The sequence below is a fragment of the Lissotriton vulgaris genome, chromosome 2_1 (assembly GCF_964263255.1).
Source record: "Lissotriton vulgaris chromosome 2_1, aLisVul1.2, whole genome shotgun sequence".
In the NCBI taxonomy this organism is placed as follows: Eukaryota; Metazoa; Chordata; class Amphibia; order Caudata; family Salamandridae; genus Lissotriton; species Lissotriton vulgaris.
Window position 1 is genome coordinate 885,751,848 of NC_141687.1, and position 15,725 is coordinate 885,767,572.

General features: G+C 42.2%; 1 protein-coding gene across 1 annotated transcript in view; it reads right to left on the reverse strand.

Annotated features, from left to right (window-relative positions):
- Positions 1–11,658, reverse strand: part of STK40 (serine/threonine kinase 40) — a 401,524-nt gene extending 389,866 nt beyond the window's left edge. Inside the window, exon 1 of the mRNA XM_086956415.1 lies at positions 11,302–11,658. The gene's annotated coding sequence lies outside the window, so the exon portion shown is untranslated. The remainder of the gene's footprint in view (positions 1–11,301) is intronic.
- Between the last annotated feature and the right edge of the window lie 4,067 nt (positions 11,659–15,725).

The following is a 15,725-nucleotide window of genomic DNA, read 5'->3' on the forward strand; positions in this document are numbered from 1 at the left end:
CACAAGGATCTGGGTTTAATCCAGCATTCATTTTGAAAGAAAAGCCTATTCTGGATTGGATATTTTAGATGTTAAACGCTGGCAAGGGCCATGAGTCTCAACAACGCAAGATCCATTGGCTTTGTTAATGTTTTTTTATCCATGTTTTACAGCAGCATGGTTGCTGTACAACATTGCTGAAAAAAACATGGACAACGTCAATAGTTTTGCAAGAGCAAGACATATTGGCTTTGCTGTTTTTTTATAGCAAATGTTGAATGTTTTTAGAGGGACTTTAGGGACAGCTGTGAGAGTGTGAACTTTGTTGGAGCAGAATAATAGATTACGGTTTGCCGGAACACACAGTTGATAAATTGCAGCCCGTGTGGTACTCAACAGGGAGCTACTATAGTGAGTAATGTAGTGCCTGCCCTCGGCTTGATACAGGACAGTCCAAGGGGAAGTGCAGCTATCTGTTAAGCACTGGGTCCAAAACAAAAACTGAAAATTCCTATTACCAAGGTATTACGTAAATAAAATACATGATTTTCGCATATGCACAATATTTACATTCAACTACATGTACACACCATAAGCAAGTTACATTCATCCAGCACTCCAAACTATAATAGGTGACAAGCTTATAAGATTGGCATACCAGTAAGATTTCCATGGTGGAAGGGGGAAGAAACTATACATATAAAAGAGGCCAAGTACTAAAACCATATTGAGATGTGTAATGCATGTTTAGAGCAAACAAAAATACAAAATGTAGGCAGCTGATTCCCTGCAGTGCTTTGGTGTGTGTGTCAAATCTAAGGAAGGTGAAACCAAAATCCTCATAAAGCGGTCTGTGGCAACACTGGCAAAACGAAACCAGCTTCCGCATGAAAAGAAAACCCATAAGGATGACGATGAAGCCAACCAATAGTACGAAAAGGGAAGGCTCAAACCCTTTAAGTTTTAGGTAAAAGACTGGACTATTGTTTCAAACTAACCTGCTGGAAAAGAGGGTTGACTTTCTCACACTATTTTTTTGTTTTTATGTTCTTGCTCATTGTTTGAAACAGGCTTTGACTATCAACAATTAGGCTGGGCATACGATACTGTAACCTTCCGATTATGTTCAAATGGTTGATAATTTTAATATGCATTTTTAATCCTGGTTACAAAGTTGAGGTAACATCTGGTTACTATATTGTCAGTACTTACTGCCAGATGTATACCCTCTCCAATCCAGTAGGCGGAATAGTCTTGAACAGCACAGTATATATACTTGAGTCACTTATGTAGCTGGGACCCAAGTATAAATCGAGACATTAATTTTAATACCAGGGAATGTATTTCTTAACTTCTGGTCAAGTAAATTAACAAAATAAGCATGAAATGAAGTAGCTGACTGCCAGAGGATAGTAGTTCAGATGAAAAAAGTAAAGTTCGTAAACCTATGTAGTCTCAATCAGTATCTGAAGTAAATGGACTTTCGGTCTGCACTCAAGCAGAGTTTACCTTCGGCAAACTAGAAAAATGTTACCAGTCTAGTACATGAATTAACACAGAGACCCTGCACCATAAAATCCCCTATGTAGATAGCAACCTAGGATGGGTACAAATGGAGTATGTGGTCAGTGTCCAAATACCCCGAGCAGAGCTAGTCTTGTTAAATTATGAATGATCAAATGAGGTTGGAACCAACGGATTATGAACACAGAACTTTAAATATCCCCTTGCAACGTAACTAAAATATAGAGGTTTGACCACTTGTTCAAACAGAGACAAGTAAATTAATCTGCCAACCGCACTACCCTTTTGACTTGAAGGTACTCTGCAGGTCTGGATCAACTGACAGTCCATTGACGGTGATGCGATTCTGACCTCTTCAGTATTTGTTTTTTACGTGTTGAAAAGGAACCAAAAAAAAAAAACTCTGCGGATTAAGCATCGGAATCAAGCTCAAATTTGTCATTTGTGTACATTTTAGTAAGCCCCATGTTCGAGTAGCCAGTACATGTCAGACCTATATTGCTATTAACACAACCAGTAAATGTATTACATGCATGATTGTCACTAACCTGCCTTCAAATGGGTTGCAGCGCTGGGGAGAAGCCAGTTACACGAATGCTTAGCCGAGTGCTTAACCTGCAGCAAATACTGCCTTCTTCATAAACACTTCATATGATAAAACATGGAAGCTCATAGTTCGGTAGGAATAAGTAAAACTACAAGTTACAGAAAGTAGTGTCCTGCTGGGTAAAAGCAATATATGGTATGGGGCAACTGGACGGCACTGTCAAAATTACCTCTGAAAGGGGAGCAGACTATGACAGCAACCTATCGCATTTCAGCATTAACAGTTGCAAGTGGTAATTCTAGCAAAACTAAGGGATAGTCTGCCACGTGCCAGGATCACATATAAATTTAAAGAAAAGTTAGATAATGGTAAGTCACATAAACCTTACGATTCTGAAAGGCTCTGAGGTTGGTTTAAAGAAAAATGTCCCTGAAAGTTTACTGGAGCTGGACTCCTTCCATCACGTCAGTATCTCATCTAAAATGGAAAGTGGCTGAAGAAGAATCGCTCACACCTGCCAGCAATGGTGAGGGTTGAACAGCGTCAGTCATTTCTAATGCACCTTCATATCTGACCTACACCATGCCAGCACTGCTACAATTCAGGATGGATAGTGAATGACATAAAATCACAAGTAACAGGTATTTGTAAAGAATGTTTCTAATCAGCAGCAGCCCCATGCTCAAAGTCCATGGCAGTGCAAAGTTGCTCTGTCTAAATATCTGCATTTCACTGACAGGGTATCCATCCTCCAGCCACAGAAATGCAGGTAATACATTTCCACAGTCTAGGAAAGCTGCTCTTACCCACATTTGTGACATGCCACAAGCAGAATGAATCCACTAAGCTTTTGTAATTAATACTGTGAGTCAAACTTTATGGGTAAACTTCAGAAGACAAAAGCTCAAGCATTTGCAGAATCTCCTTTTCACAGTTTTCATTATTTAACTTGTACACTTTGCATTGATAAGGAGGTTTCTGCTGCCTTTTTGTGAAGCCTAAGCCTCTTGATACTTCACTTCATAGTCCCTTCATAGTCTCCAAATCATTACTTTATGCTTCCAGAGACCCTGGATCTGATCACCTGTTCTTCATAAGCTGTAGTACAGTGGTAGCCTGTCGGATCAAACTGCTTGTCTGATTCAAGCTCTTATCAAGAAGTACCTAAGACAGCACTATAATATCCTTCTGTCATCTAAGCACTGCCTACTTCAAGACGCATGCATATTTGCCTTTATCACCATTATTGTATTTCTGCAAATTGCCCATACCAAATGTCAAAGTTAAACTCGTCTTTAAAAGTCATACCTGCAACATAACAATATCTAATCTCTTGCAGCTCATGTGTTAATACCACCAACCATTCACGTGAATTCACTTACCTACCTTCCAGTAAAAATGGCACCTAGTTTCTATTAATTTAATCTACCAGAACGAAACTCTAGTAAATGCATGGAATTATCTAGATCAATAAACTATGGGTAGAGATAAAATTGAGTGGAGAACTCATGAGTCTACTAACTTCTTAAGATACTCGATTTTTGTAGGTCTGTTGCTGATATGTTGATTTTTAAGGTCCTGGAATGAGCTACAAACCCCCCCCCCGCTTCCTCCCCTAATCCCCCCAGTAGACACTAATCTAATTACACAAATTACACACAAAGAATGTAGATTGCTGTTTCCGAGAAATACTAGAGGCATATGACATACCGCAGGCAATATTCCCCGAATGTTTACTTGGAGCAAAGGACACACAGTTGGCTAACTTCCTAGGAGCTAAAAATCTCTTCTGCCTAAATGGAAGGGGCCCCCAAGACTGTCCAGCCAAGAGAACTTTTAAATTGGGTACACAGAGTTGCCCGATTGACTATGTTTTTCTGGCACCCTGGAATTTCCACTTAGTTTCGGGGTTTAGCATCACAAATAGAGAAGGGAGTGACCATAATGTACTATCCCTAGAGTTTCCAGTAGTAAAGGTAGAAACCCGCCCTCAAGTGTTAGAGCAACAGATGGATTACCCTAGACGCCGTACAACTAAACTAACGGATGAATACATCTCAAGACTAATAAGGTTACAACAACATCTAGATCTACAGATAGTAAGTGGACAAACCCTTGATTGGTATGTAAGAAAAATCGAGGAGGTTGTCCAAATACTCTGCAAAGGATTAAGAGGTGGTAATGGGGGAAATAACAAAACCAAAGTAAGCGATAGAAAAATAGGTAAATTAACAGGCTGGTTTACAAAGGAATGTCTGGAAAAGAAAAGAGAAGTCAGGAGAATGGCCCGCCGGTTTGCCCGAAATGGGAATCAGGCCAGTGGAAAGGACTTAGCCGCCCTAAAAAGAGAGTATAACATGTTAACCAGGAGGGTAAAAAGAGAATTTAAAGAAGGATGTTGGGTAAAACTTCTAGAGACGATTGAAACAAGGAACCTACGCCAGTTCTGGCAACTAGTGAATTCAGCAGCAGAAGGCCACAAAGGGGCAATGAACTGCATTGTTGAGGAGGCGGCCTGGGAGGAATATTTACAGGACCTGTATAGCGCAAAAACAGATCAGGAAGAGAACCAGTACACAGATTGGAGCGGTCTGGTAGTAGGTATGAAACCTGAGTTTTCTGTCGATGAGGTTAGGAAAACGATAAAGAGTTTAAACCTTACGAGAGCAGCAGGCCCTGATAACCTCCCGGCAGTGATAATCAAAACACAACCAGACTGGTGGGCAAAATTTTTTGCAGACATGTTTCAAATAATCCTAGAAACCGGGAGTTTCCCCGATACCTGGAAAGGGGCCATAATACGGCCCATACATAAGAAAGGGGATATGCATAGTCCTAAAAATTATAGGCTAATCAATTTACTTGACATTGGGGAGAAGATCTTCGCCAAAATAGTACTTGGCAAATTAAAAAACTGGGTAGAGATAAATCTAATTATCCCAGTGGAGCAGGGAGGATTCAAGGAAGGCCATTCCACAATGGACCACTGTTATGCCCTTTGGGCGCTGGCCCGGAAGTCGATAGAGCAAAGGGGAAACTTGTTTTGTTGTTTTGTCGACTTCCGGGCAGCCTTTGACTCAGTGGATCGCGGGAAACTTTGGGAGTGCCTGATTAAATATAATATCCCAACTGACCTATTAGCGATACTAAAAGAATTGCATAGAGGAAACTGGGCCCAAGTAGTAAAAGATACACAGGGGGCACTCACAAGGAAAATAGCAATAGACAATGGACTCCGACAGGGCTGCGTGTTAGCTCCTCTACTCTTTTCAATCTTTCTAGCAGACTTGCCGGTAACATTGGAGGTGGAGAAGAGTGCTAACCCCAGAATGAGTGGTAAGAAAGTAGCATGCTTACTGTATGCAGACGATCTCGTTATTACTGACCAGACACAGCTGGGGCTACAGAGGAAATTAAATGCTTTTAACGATTACTGCAAGAGTAAACTGCTAATAGTAAATATGGACAAAACAAAGGTTATGTGCTTTGGTAAAAAGCCAAAGAGCTTTTGCTGGTATCTAGATAAAACTAAATTAGAAACAGTAAAAGAATATAAATATCTGGGCCTATGGTTCGAATCATCCTTAAAATGGAACAAACATTTAGAAAACCAAAATGCAAAAGCTTCTTCCTCTATTTGTGGCTTGAAAAAATTTAATAAAACCTACGGAGATATGTCACATAAACCCATGATAAAAGCTTTCTCAGCCATGGTCCCCCCACAAGTACTATATGGGGCAGAGGTCCTATTCCTTAGTGGTAAAGGGGATTGGAATCGGGAGGAAGGTAAAGCGGTAAAAACGCTACTGTCCTTGCCAAAGTCAGCCATGCTACAGGCAATTAGACTCGAAACAGGACTGATAGGATGGAATACCCAGACCAGAATGGCTGTGGCTAGATTTTGGAAACGGCAATCTCTAGAGGAAGCGCAAAAGGTGTCACTTTGGTGTAGTGGGGAAATACAACATAGCAATCTAAGATGGGCAGCTGAGGCAAAAAAGAAGATAAAAGAGACAATTTGTTGCTTAGATGTGGGTACAACCCAAAACCCCTTAGAAGCATTCTTTACAAAAGTGACACTAAGACAAAAAGGAAGGGAGTACTCGAGGTCACAGGACCTAGGTTATTTAAGAAACAAAAAAAAAAAATCGGTAAAAAACATGATAGAAGTGTGGGAAACCGTTATAGGATATCCATACCTAGAAGCACTCCCGAACTATGGATTTAGGTGGGATATTTTAAAAATGAGAATTGGCATTATCCCCTGGAGAGTGGAGGAGAAAGTCACGGCAGAAATGATGTACCCAGATGGTTTTTGCAAGTGCGGTATGGGGTCTAACTAAGTGTGAGATAATGCACATTCTTCTTGACTGTCTCAGGTATGTTGAAGTGAGAAAACGGATTCTGCGACCTATATTCATAAAATATAACACAAGAGTGAGAGCCCAAGCAATCAATTTAGTGCTAAGAATGGAATATCTAGAAATAGCTATAGCTTTGGGTTATTACCTGAAAGAAATTAATCAAATGGTCAGGGGAAAGCTCAAAGAAGCGTAGTGAGAAACCCCAGTTACCCTGTATACAATAAATGAAGAAGAGTAACTCAGGCAGGATAAGTCCAATGAGTTTTAATACCTTTTAATCTCCTTATAGCAATGGTGGATTGATGAAGATAATGAACAGTCCGGCCTTTAAAAGTCTAAGATAATTCGGATTTTAAGTAGAATGTTCTGTATGTTTTATACTTTTTTAAAGATTTTAACAAAAGTTGTACACTGTTTTATTAATAACTAATTATGTATATTATCCTGAATTTTATTCGATTTGGTTTTAAAGACTAAGGTCTAAATAAAACAGAGTTTTTCTCTCTCTCTCTCTCTCTCTAATCCAATTACTATAGTATGGGTCCCTATGCTGTACGAAAGAGTCAAACCTTCGCCACATTTCTGGACTGCCATTTGGTTGTTTAGAACACAGCCTGCAAAACTTCAGAGACTATCCCAACATGTGAAATGGATTGATCACCTAAGACCTAGGTGACTTTGCTATTCTTGTTGAGGTTTTTCAAGTCAGATGACATGGTTAGCTGCACACCTCTCACTTGAAAATGGAAGAAGATATTTACCCTCCTAAGTAGATATGTAAATAAAAATTGTAAACAGAAGCATTTGCTTCAAATGCTCCAAAACATACTTTTATTACTAAGACGACACATTGGTTGTTGGGTTTGTCAACCATTATTGAATTGTCAAGCATTTTTATAAGTTGATTTTTGATAACTAATTTTATTTTTATTATAGAAATATTTGTACAGTCCAACCAATTGTGTCACAGACATCCCTACAATCCATAGACATAGTTGTATCAGTCATGTAGATTTTACATGTTGATTTATAAATGAAAAAAGACAGTTCTCAAAGAAATATTATACACTATCTTACCTCAGAAAATAGAATTACCAACTGTATGAGGATCCACTCCCAAAGCAAAAGGACAGAGGCAGAAGAGAGAGTGTGCGTGCAAGGACTTCCCATGTTTACCAATGTGCTTTTGTTTTACAGGCAGAAAACTGAATAGAGGCACTTGCCTGAAAGTGGACAATGCATGGAAGGTAGCAATTTGAGGTGAGACTTCAGTGTGCTGCCTTAGTGTGTCTGGCAGGTACCACAACATCTTCATTAGCAGCCTAGGTCGAACATATCCTCCTCATTATTATAAACAAACTATAGTAAATTTTCCAGCTGATAGTTACAACATGGGTCCATCGCTCCCAACTACACAAAAATGTGCAAACAAGCATCTGAATCATTCTATTCTGTGTGTAAACTAAGACATACAAATGTAGGCAGGGAAGGACATAAAAAGGATAAAATAAACATCGGCATAAGAGACTCAAACAATCTTCCATTCTATAAAGTAATAGACTGTTCTAAGTTTTCCATATTGCTCACTATTCAGTGTCGATTTACTGTAGTAACTCATTATGTTAAGATCCAAGCAAAATTACATCTAAAATGGACAACTACTTAATGAAGAACATTGAAAAGAAAATAATGCAAATATTGACGTTATTCAACTGCATATACAGCATCCACATTTCTTAGCCTTTTGAATATTGAGAATTTCCGAAGCATAGCTTGGTGCTATTTATTACTCCACCATAAAAAGTGACTGGTACTCTGGGTCTTACGGTCGTGCAGACAGCTGAATGTGAGAGGTTTCACAGACATCTGTTGCACATGCTTAATCAACTGAACTAATTAACTGTCACTAAAAAGGTTTTTGCGTCAGCTGCTCATGGTTGTTCTAAATCAACTGTCAGCGTTTTTTATAGGCTGCTGTGTACACTACTTAAAGCACCTTATAATAAGGACAAGCAGAGCTGCCATGTCGAGAATGAGCAATCCTGCAACTTAGTTATAGCAGTCTGCCTGTTAAAAAGGGTCAATTTAAATGTTGTAGAGTGGACGAAGAGAGGTGGTAATGCAACTACTGAATACTCATTAGAGAAGTTTATTTTTTAAACAGATAAATTCGAAGATGTTAAATCTGTCTGATACTCTTCCACCCAGGAGCACTGGGTTTCATCAATTATGAGTATGCAGCATAGTCGGCGTATATATGGATTTACCTCACCTGACATGTATTGAGATTTCAGAAGAAGAAACTGTTGCCTATACAGTAATAATATATGCAGCTGACCAGTGGGGAAAAGCTTGCCGCGAACAGCTGCCGTTCTCTGCTCCTCCCAACACATAGCTTCCACCCCATTAAGTATTGTCTTTTCAAAGCCAAAGTCCCCTTAATTGCTGTGTAGTCGTATCAGTGTGCAATGCACCCAAACTACCATTGAGTGCATCAAACATCATGTACTTATTCAATCATAAATCCTTTAGTGCTGGATCACCAAAATTAAATACTAGTGCAAATTTCAAACAAGAACACGTTGTGGCGTTAACATAGGAAGGATCAGGGACTGTTTTTTTTTTTAAATGGACAATGCCTGCTGAACCGAGACATTTCCAGCACTGACATTTTAGTTGAAACCAAAGGTCATGTACCCAGAAAACACAAGGTTTGCAGGACTATCCGTGATAAATTCCATGAGAGAGCGAAATAGCTTTTCCCAAGACTGATATGTGAGTGGGAATAAAACATGATACCACTTTAATAAATGAAAGGGCATAGTTCCAAAAATGAAGGCGTAAAAGTCAGGTCACCGTCCTAGTATTTCAGTATCTGGATAGTTAGATAAACTGTTCCCATGATGGGCAGGTTCAGTACTGATTTGGATATGGAAAGCCTCTTTTTGGATTAGCATAGTGAGTGAAAAAATTATGGGTTTCAATTCTACCTGGAGGAACTGTGAGGTTTAGACCAGTGTTTACCAAACTGTGGGTTTTGAGACGATTTTTGGAGGGTTGTGAAAGTCCAAGCAATAAAAAATGAATTCGTTAAATTCTGTATTTATCTTGTCGCTTTTGCTGTGCTTCAATGACAGAGGTCAAATGTTTGGATGTCTTCAAAGTGCTGTTTACACGGGGATTGGTGTTTACAAAGTTCTCCAACTTTGCAGTCAGAGAGAAATGTAAAGTGAATTATGTGACAATCTTACTGGAGTATAGGCAGTGAGAAAGGAAAGGCCAAAAGATATCATCATTTTTTGTAAAACACAACAAAATATAAAAACCTATAAATGTACTGTAGCCATTCAGCACTTAGGAAAGCAAAAATGAAGCACTTTTTCATAATTCTCAAGTGTGATGGAGACAAAGGTGTATTAGGATCAACAAAAAAAACAATCAAGATACTTTACTTAGTGATGCACAAATTATAAATATTCACTGAAACCGGATTTCCACATTTTATCATGTGTGCAATTTTGATTTATCAGTAAAACTGTCTGTACAAATGTAGTGGTCATTCAATGAATAATGTGCTGTCTGTAAATGGCAGTGCGTTACCACACGATGCTTTAGTTACATTAAAAAACAATAATTTAAAAAACTACCTGCCTCATATCTACTAAAGCTACGTAGGTTGCGAATGTTAGTTGTTCTAAAAAGTGGGTCATGGCTCTAAAAGTTTTGGGAAGCACTGGTATAGACTATATATAAGCACTCTTTTTATCAGCTTTGAGAGTCTTGATGCTTTAGTGCCTGTCTCTATGTGTTTTTAAAGCACATGCTCAACCAGATGAAGCTTAATCATGTTGGCAGAGAACATAGTAGACCCTTACGTCAGGGCTGCAAATAATTTTGTGAATGATGGGAAGGCAAATGTACTCTACTAACTCAAGCCCTAAAATATTGGAGTAAAGTGATACTTTTCCCAAATTAGCCCAAGAGCATATATATTCTTCTAACACCAGTACGAAATATTTTGGGATGAGTTCAACATTAGCAAGTAGCTTAAAAAAGGGATGAAAAGTTGTAATTTTCAATTGCCAGGAAGTGCTTTCCTCGTGGTACAGCTTAATGCAAAACCTTGGAATACTATTAGAAGAGGCAAGTCCTGCCACTACTGGACCAAAGGCAAAAGAGTTGGGGTCAGTAGCACTACTGAGGATGCCTTAAAGGGACAAGTAATACAAGAGACAAAAACTCAGAAAATGTATCTACATCACTGTTGTAAATAAGATAAACAAGTACACACAATACGCTGGGAAATACATATAACACAGCCCATGAAAACTGGGTCAGATCATAAATACCTTGCAAAATACTTGAACTAAAACAACGCTAATCAAATGAAGAAAAAAATGTTACCGAACACGGGGTAAAAGATCACATGTTATATAGATAACCTGGTACAGACAATGGATTGATGACATTATAAGGGATGACAAGAAAAGGTACTAATTCTGAGACTTTGAAATGATAAGTGCCGAACAAATCACTATCCCCCTACGTGAAACCGTAAGACGATACAAAAATGCTGGCTACCTAGCAACTAATAACAACTTAAGGCACTCAATAAGGACAGCAACACAGAAGGTTAACGTTGCCAGAGCAGGTGAAAACCTTCAACGGCCTTTAGGATGATACACAATGAATCTGTGCCTTTCCTTTCACTATATAACGTTCAAACTAAGGATCAACAAACTATAGAACACTGCAAACAAGTAAACTCTAAGAACACTTTCAAGTGTTACAATGGCAAAAAAGCATTATTGAGTTGTATTGGGTGCAGATTTTAAATGTAAACTGACTGTCCTACAGCGGTGGTACGGAGAAGCGGGTTACACTCACCACACTCGTAGGTCCTCGGGCAGCGACAAGCGCCCGAGGTCTGTTGTAAAGGGACCTAGCGGCTCGAGTCCAGGGCGCACAAGTCCCTTTCCACAACTACTGGGCCTGAGCCCGGGAGTAGAGCCGGGGTGCTCGGGAAGGCGGGGTAAGCGGGGCGCAGGTGCTACGTGCTCATGACGCGTTTACAGACCGAGTGGCTCTCGGCCATCAGCGGCTGCACTGACGATAGAGACCAGAGGGTCGGGTCACCACAAACAAGGACACAGCTAAAACTGCCCACCAGGGTCTTCTAGCAGCTTCTGAACGAGCAATAGGCAAAGTTACAAAGAGTAAGATACCCGTTCCACCTAGGGAAGTAGTGTTTTAATGTCTGAAAGAAGCGCAACCCGCCTTCAAAACAAGCCCAGAACAAGCCAACTACTACCAAAATAAACTAAAAACAAGCCCAAGTCGTCGAAAATCGAACAAAAATGGGATAAAAGAATATTTCATGAAAATGACGACGATTGCATATAAATTGTAAACAATATAATCTTTGATAGCTCGTTCATCCTTTGCAGTTGAAGCATTGAAAAGTACCAGGCTAATGCGCATTACGTGAAAGCAACATGCTCCCGAGCCCCTGAGCAGCAGCAGTCTGACAATGACGTACTTTGTACTTTTATGTCTTTTTCGAGTTATTCAGTAAAATGTGATTTTGCATCGTAAAATAAATAACTTCAAAAGGTTAATGTACAACGTATGCGGTAACTGCAAAAAAGAAAAAAGTTGTAAACGCTTTCTTGCAGTCGGTTATTATTCATTAAATGGAACAGCCCATTCCAAGATGGCCATCAACTTTGCTTTCAATGTAGGAACCTGTAGGAGGGTCGCTAACCCTAAAGGACCACAGCAAGCGCGATTGCAGGTGAGTTTAATAACTTTATTTTAACTCGAGGAAGAGCGCCGGGATCACGTCGGTTTCTCTCGCAGGCTCCGCGCTCTGACCTAAAATGTTCGCTACGCTCTACGTCATTCCGTCATACCGCAACGACCAGAGCGCTACACTACATATCTCCTTTCTTTACAGAGAGAACAACAAAAGGAAGTAAGGCGGGAAAACGGAGGGAATAATGTCTCAAAGTCTAATAACAGTTCAATCATTGAGTTCACCCATCTCAAAGTCTCTGTACCTTACTGGTCTTACCACAGTTCTGCCAGCACAAGTACGTCTCACCCAGGTACTGTAGGATTCTTCCGTATGCTCTCGTTCCTCTTCTTTCACTACTCGGTGTACTCTCCCTTTGTAGTGCTTCGCTAGAGCTTCCCTGGGGTTCCCTGCTGCCCGGATCGTCGCTCTTCCCCGACTCTACTTCTCCCTCACTTATTCCTGAGTTCTCTCCTTCCGCTCCCTCAGGTAGATCTTCATTATGTTGCTCCTGGGGTTCTTCTATCGGCGGTTCTTCTGCTTTGGTCCACTGCAGTATCTTGTTGCACTTGGACATCCGATCTAGAGATAAACTTTACCATCACTCAACAAAGCTGCTCTGCTGTAAACTTCATTTACTTGTAAGGGCGCACTGAACTTACTGTCTCCTTTCCTCTTCAACTGCGCCAATTTGACTCAGACCCACTTTCCTCTCTCTAACACCTCTTCCTTCACGTTGCGCCTTTTGTTGAAGTGTTCCGTATACGTTTTCTGTGCTCTTTCCAAATTGTAGTGGACCACCGCAGGTGACATTTGCTTGTGATGGTGCGTTCCTTCCAAGCAACATTGTCCTTCATGAAAGGATCTCAACCTCTTAGGATTTTGAAGGGGCTGTATCCTGTGCTGGTTGGGGTGATCCTGTATGCCCATATCGTGCTTCTCAATTCTTTTTCCCAGTTCTTTCCTGCTCCTATTGCTGATTGTATGGAGCCCATAATAACCCTATTGAACCTTTCGGCCAATCCATTACTGGCGGGGTGATGCATCGGCGTGTGTTTGATCTTGATGCCATTCCTTCCCATATAGGTGTTCCATTTTTCCAACGTGAACTGAGGTCCATTGTCACTCAGGATGGAACGTGAGATACCTTCCCACAGGAAAATGGCGGTAAGGAACTTCAGTGCCCTCTCCATGTCCATGACCTCTTGTACATCGACTTCCGGCCACTTGGAATACCTGTCCATGAGCACCGCAACATACTTAGGGACCCCTTGTGCATTCAGCACCGGGCCGAGGATGTCTATCGAAAACTCCTCCCACGGGTTAGAGGGGTTGTCAAACCTACCCAAGGATGGGCGCATCATGCTTTGTGACTTGTCTGCATTTAGGCACTGCGAGCAGTCTTGAAGATGCCTTTCTATCTGACTGTCCATTGACGGCCACCAGTACGTTTTTATCGCCCTCTGCTTCGTTTTCACGATACCTAGGTGCCCTTCATGCAGTATGGGGAGTAAGTGCGGCACCAAGGAAACGGGGGGAATCACTTTATCTCCTCTCTGCAGGAAGATCCCTTGGTTACCAATGGACAACTCATTCCTCACTTCAAAGAACTTCCTGTGTTCAGCCTTAAAGTGCCTTTTTTCCTGCCATCCTTGCAGTAGGAATTGCTTGACTTTTATGATGTCTGAATCATTCTCGTACGCTTCTCTCCACTCCTACGCGCTTATTACCCTTTCATCATCCTTCATGAAGGCCATGCTGACTTCCTCTTCCTCAGGGCAGTAGGTAGCCTCCTCCATGGCAGAGGTTCGGCTGAGGTAGTCTGCCACTTTGTTTCTCGTTCTTGGGATGTATTCTACGTCGTACCTGTAGTCCAACAATTTTAAGGTAATCTTTGCTATGCACGGGGTTGCACTCGCATGGCCACCTGATGTGAGTACCTTGACCAGAGGTTTGTGAGCCTGAATCTCGTGCGAACTGGCGAAACTTCTCCATGGCCCAGACAGTTGCCAACATCTCTTTTTCTATTACACTGCACTTCTGCTCTGTCTGCGACAGTGACCTGGACGCAAAGCTTATGGTGGAAACTTCTCCCTCCTGCGTTTCCTACATTAGGACTGCTCCCAGACCCCTTTCACTCGCATCCGTCGTTAGTATGGATCTTACTTGATGATCAAATCCATGTAGGGCATGGGTACTCACAAACTTTCTCTCGGGGGCCAAATTTACAGTGTGGTTTGTGTCCGAGGGCCGCACCGGTGGGGGCGGGGTCAGTGGGGAAGGGGCGGGGCTAGAGCAACAAACAAAAAACTGACCATGAGGTTGATCATAGGTCCCTGCAGCGGATGCCTTCGTCCACTGAGCCACCAGACCCGGCATAGACACACATCTCTCTCTTTCCCTCTCCCTCTCCCTCTCCCTCTCCCTCTGACTCTCTGTCTCCCTCTGACTCTCTGTCTCCCTCTCACTCTGTCTCCCTTTCACTCTCTCACTCCCTCTCACTCTCTCACTCCCTCTCTCTCTCACTCCCTCTCACTCTCTCACTCCCTCTGTCTCCCTCTCTCCCTCTGTCTCCATCCCTCCATCTCTCCCTTTGTCTCCATCTCTCCATCTCTCCCTCGCTCCCTCTCTCTCCATCTCTCTCTCTGTCTCCATCTCTCCATCTCTCCCTCTGTCTCCATCTCTCCCTCTGTCTCCATCTCACCATCTCTCCCTCTGTCTCCATCTCTCCATCTCTCCCTCTCTCTCAATCTCTCCCTCTGTGTCCATCTCTCCATCTCTCCCTCTGTCTCACTCACTCTTACTCTTTCACTCCCTCCCTCTGTCTCCCTCTCTTCCTCTGTCTCCATCTCTCCCTCTGTCTCCATCTCTCCCTCTGTCTCCATCTCTCCCTCCATCTCTCCATCTCTCCCTCTCTCTCCATCTCTCCCTCTGTCTCCATCTCTCCCTCTGTCTCACTCACTCTTACTCTCTCACTCCCTCCCTCTGTCTCCCTCTCTCCCTTTGTCTCCATCTCTCCCTGTCTCCATTTCTCCATCTCTCCATCTCTCCCTCTGTCTCCATCTCTCCCTCTGTCTCCATCTCTCCATCTCTCCCTCTGTCTCACTCACTCTTACTCTCTCACTCCCTCCCTCTGTCTCCATCTCTCCCTCTATCTCCATCTCTCCCTGTGTCTCACTCACTCTTACTCCCCCCCTCTGTCTCCCTCCCTCTCTCTGTCTGCCTCCCTCCCCCTCCCTCGCTCTCCCTCGCCCTCCCTTTCCCTCCCTTCCTTTCCCTCCCTCTGTCTGCCTTCCTTTCCCTCCCTCCTTGGCTCTCCTTCCCTCCCTCGCTCTCCTTCCCTCCCTCGCCCTCCTTCGCTCCCTCGCTCTCCTTCCCTCCCTCGCTGTCCCTTTCCCTCCCTCACTTTCCCTTTCTTTCCCTCCCTCTCGCTCTCCCTCCCTCTCCCTCCCTTTTCCCCCCTCTGACTCCCTCCCTCTGTCTGCCTTCCTTTCCCTCCCTCCCTCGCTTTCCCTCC